The following is a 4,718-nucleotide window of genomic DNA, read 5'->3' as shown; positions in this document are numbered from 1 at the left end:
CCCGCATGCAGAAAGACCTGGACAATATCCAGGCTTGGGCTGACAAGTGGCTCGTAACATTCGCGCCAGATAAGTGCCTGGCAATGACCATCTCCAACAAGAGAGAGTCTAGCCATCTTCCCTTGACATTCAGCGGCATTACCATCGCCGAATCCCCCACAATTAACATCCTGGGGGTCACCATTGACCAGAAAATTAACTGGACCAGCCATATAAATACTGTGGTTACGAGATGCTTGGTATTCTGCGGCGAGTGACTCACCTCCTCACTCTCCAAAGCCTTTCCGCCATCTACAAGGCTCAAGTCAGGAGTGTGATGGAATAGTCTCCCCTTGCCTGGATGAGTGCAGCTCCAACAACACTCAAGAAGCTCGACACCATCCAGGACAAAGCAGCCCGCTTGAATTGCACCCCATCCGCCACCCTAAACATTCACTCCCTTCACCACCTGCGCACCGTGGCTGCAGTGTGTACCATCCACAGGATGCACTGCAGCAACTCGCCAAGGCTTCTTCGACAGCACCTCCCAAACCGACGACCTCTACCACCTAGGAGGACAAGAGCAGCAGGCACATGAGAACAACACCACCTGCACGTTCCCCTCCAAGTCACACACGAACCCGACTTGGAAATATATCGCCGTTCCTTCATCGTCACTTGGTCAAAATACTGGAATTCCCTTCCTAACAGCACTGTGGGAGAACCTTCACCACACGGACTGCAGCGGTTCAAGAAGGCGGCTCACCACCACCTGCTCAAGCTCAATTAGGGATCGGCAATAAATGCCGGCCTCGCCAGCGACGCCCACATCCCATGAACGAATAAAACATTAATGTGAAGACATTGGCTGCAGCAGCGGGGTTGCACCTTTGTCTCAATCTTTCTTTAACCTTCTCTGCTGGTGTTGCAGGATCGATCAGGCATCGCCGTTTAAGGAAGCCTGAGAAGTCCATCAGCGGACAATACGAGAGACAGATACAGGGAGAGATAGAGAAATGCATGCAAAGAAAATAAAGAGAATACATAGAATCATACAATCATAAGATGGTTACAACACAGAAGGAGGGTATTCGGTCCATTGAGCCCGTGCCGGCTCATTGTAAGAGCGATCCAGTTCGTCCCACTCACCCGCTCCTTCACGTGTGTTGCGCCTTGGAAACTTCCACACTCTGTCCTCTGGAGCTCAAATATTCTCTGGAAAAAAATCAATTCTCCCAACAGCAACACCGAAATGATGTCGGAAGCTGATTGCTGACTTTTCACTAAAAGCACTGAGACAGGAGGTGTCGTGCCGGATTTGAAGCTGAGATCTCGCGTATATCATTAAACGCAAACCTCGAAGCGAGAATCAATCCCCGAGACCCACGAGCCGCTGAGAGTGAAGTCGTGCAGCCAGTTGAAATGTGCGCTGCCTCCCACTGCCGATCGGCCATCCTTTCAGACCTCTTCTGTCCATCCAATCTCGTTTTCTGTTCTGGTGCACAGCAATATCAAGTTGTACATTAACTATTTCCAGTGACCAATATTAGTCTCCATTTACCAATTTGGTTTCGGCTGTACGACTTGAATTATGAAGTAAGACGTTTCAGAATTAGTTGCTCTGAAACCACATTGCTTGGGAGGAGACTGAGAGATGCAGATGCACAGCGGAACCTTGGAGTGCATGTCCACAGATCGCAGAAGGTAGTAGAACAGGTAGATAAGGTGGTTGAGAAGTCATAAAGGATACTCTCCTTTATTTGCCGAGGCATAGAATATAAGAGCAGGGGAGGTTATGGTAGAAATTTATAAAACAATAGTTAGTCCACAGCAAGAATACTGCGTACAGTTGTGGTCACCACATTACAGGAAAGGTGTGATTGCACCAGAGATGGTACAGAGGAGATTTACGACAATGTTGCCAGAGCTGGAGAATTTTAGCTTTGAGATTAGATTGGATAGGCTGGGGTTATTTGCTTTGGAACTGATGAGGCTGTTGGGAGATTTAATTGAGGTGTATAAAATTATGACGGGCCGAGATAGAGTGGATAGCAAGGAGCTATTTCCCTTAGCAGGGAGGTCAATAATCAGGAGACAGAGATCTAAGATAATTGGTCGAAGGATTCGACGGCAGCGGAAGATTTATTTCCCAACCAGTGGGCAGTGGGGGTCGGGAAATCACTGCCTGAAAGGGTGGGAGAGGCGGAAAACCTCATCGCATTGAAAAATAAAAACCTCAGTATGCACCTGAAGATCCGTAACCAACAAGATTAGGGGCCAAACGCTGCAAAGGGGGATGAGGCTCGGTACCTATTTTTCGGCCGGCACAGGCACGATGTGCAGAATGGCTTCTTTCAGTGGCCTAACTTTCTATGATTCTATGATATGATTGCCGTCTGTCTCGGCATCGTGATAATATGCACTCTACCATAAGTATACTTTAATCAAATAGGTGCTTTGTTTCACTGTGAGAGCGAAGAGACATAAGTGTGTTGACATTGGCTTCTGCAACTGGGTTGCACCTTTACTTTTGCTACCGTCTCAGTCCTTTTCATTACCCTTCTCTGCTGGTGTTGCAGGTTCGTTCAGCCTTCGCCGTTCAGGAAGCCTGAGAAGTCCATCAGGGGACACACAGAGAGGCAAGAGACAGAGACAGGGAAAGATAGAGAGATGCATGCAAAGAAAATAAAGAGTATAAATGTCAGGTTTTGCAATCTAGCAGAATTTAAGTTACAGATTGGGAGATATTGCTTCTCGGTCTTGAAATCTTGGAAGATAAGATTGGACGCCCAATTAAAACCACCGGCCACGTTGAAGTATCTCTCATGCTGGGAGAGAGGTAAATGTGGTCAATTAATTCCAATTAATGTATTTGAGCATTGAAGAGATCTTTGAACCGTCGCACTGCGAACAGAATTGAAACCTCGGCAGGAAAACCCCATTGGAGTTTTGAGACCCCGGCTTGAACCAATCGTTCATCGCAGCTATAAACGGCATACTCGTTCAGACAGGATTCCATAGAGAAACATACAGTTGTTGTATAAGCCAGCATTGGTGGTTCAGGGGTAGAATTCTCGCCTGCCACGCGGGGGACCCGGGTTCGATTCCCGGCCAATGCACGATCATTTTGCATTCTGCACCAAGGAGGAACTTCGGAAGAGGAGTCTGGTGTTTGGTCCTTCCAGCCGATTCCGCAACTCCATGGGATCATGGCTGAGTTGTGACCAAACTCTCTGTGCCCGCCTGAGCCCCATATCTCTGAATACCTTTGGTTAACAAAAATCTCTCAATCACGGGTTTGAAATTAACAATTGAGCTCGCGTCAACTGCGGTTTGTTGAAGAGACTTCCACAATTCTACCTCCCTTTGCTTGTGGACAGTTGTCCCAAGTTCACTTCTGAAAGTCTGACTCCAATGTTTCGGCTATGCCCCCAAGTCCGAGACAGCCCAACGAGCGGAAATAGTTTCTATATAACTAACTCATCAGTTCCTCTTAATATCTTGATAATTTCGATCACATCAGCCCTTAATCTACTATATTGCAGGGAATACAACCATAGTTTGTGTAATCTCTCCTCGTAATTTAACGCTTAGAGTCCAGTTATCATTCCAGTAAATCGACACTGCACTCCCTCCAAGGACAGTATATCCTTTCAAAGGAGCGGTGCCCAGAACTAAACACAGTACTCCAGGTGTGGTCCAACCAGAGCTTTGTGCAGCTGCAGAATAATGTCTATTCCCTGTATTCTCGTCCTCTAAATATGTAGGCCACCATTCCAATAGCCTTTTTGATCATTTCCTGTACCTGCCCATGACATGTTAATGATCTATGTACATGGACACCTAAGTTCCTTTGGAACTCCACAGTTTCGAATTTTTCACCTTTTGTAAGGTATTCTAACCGATCTTTGTGAGGTCCAAAGTGGATGACCTCACACTTGCCAAAATTGAAATCCATTTCGGACGGTTTTGGCCATTCATTTATTATATTAATGTCTCTCTGGAATGTTATGCTTTCATCGACACTGCTCACAACGCTGCCCATTTTGGGGCCATCGGCAAACTTCGATATGTCGTTCTCTATCCCGTCATCCAATATCAATGAGACCGCCTGACCTGGGGGAAATTCACATTCAGCATCAATCTCTTCATCATCTTGAGACATTTTAAATACTTTACATGTGTGGCGTCTTGGGAACTTCTGCACTCTGTCCTCTGGAGCTCAAACATGCTCTGCATGTAATTCAATCCTGCCAACAGCAATACTGAGAAGATGTCAGAAGCCAATTGGTGTCTTTTCACTCAAAATAGTGGGACAGCAAGGCTCATCCTGGATTTGAACCCGGAACTACTTGGATATTAATCAACAAAAGCCCCAAAGCGAGAATCATGCATCTGGATCAACCAGACGCTGTTGCTTGCTTCATGCAACCAGTGTAAAGTTTCGCTGTCTCACAAAGCCGATCGGCCATCCTTTCAGACCTCTTCTATCCATCCAATCTCGTTTTCTATTCCGGTATGCAGTAATATCAAGTTATACACTAACTATTTCCTGTCACCAATATTCGTTTCCCTTTACGAAATTGGTTTCTTCTGTCCGACTTGTATTATCAAGTAAGACGTTTCAGAGTTGGTTGCTTTGAAACTACATTGCTTTGGAGGATACTGAGAGGTGTTGATGAAAAGAGGGACCTTGGAGTGCATGTCCACAGATCCCTGAAGGTAAGAGGACAGGTAGT

The 4,718-nt window shown here is 46.3% G+C and overlaps 1 non-coding gene across 1 annotated transcript; it reads left to right on the top strand.

The window, feature by feature from the left end:
• Positions 1–3,027: 3,027 nt before the first annotated feature.
• Positions 3,028–3,098, top strand: trnag-gcc (transfer RNA glycine (anticodon GCC)). Its single transcript has one exon. It is a non-coding gene; the product is annotated as a tRNA-Gly (tRNA).
• Positions 3,099–4,718: the final 1,620 nt, after the last annotated feature.

This window comes from Heptranchias perlo, chromosome 20 (assembly GCF_035084215.1).
Source record: "Heptranchias perlo isolate sHepPer1 chromosome 20, sHepPer1.hap1, whole genome shotgun sequence".
Lineage (NCBI taxonomy): Eukaryota > Metazoa > Chordata > Chondrichthyes > Hexanchiformes > Hexanchidae > Heptranchias > Heptranchias perlo.
This window is presented reverse-complemented; position numbering and strand designations above follow the sequence as displayed.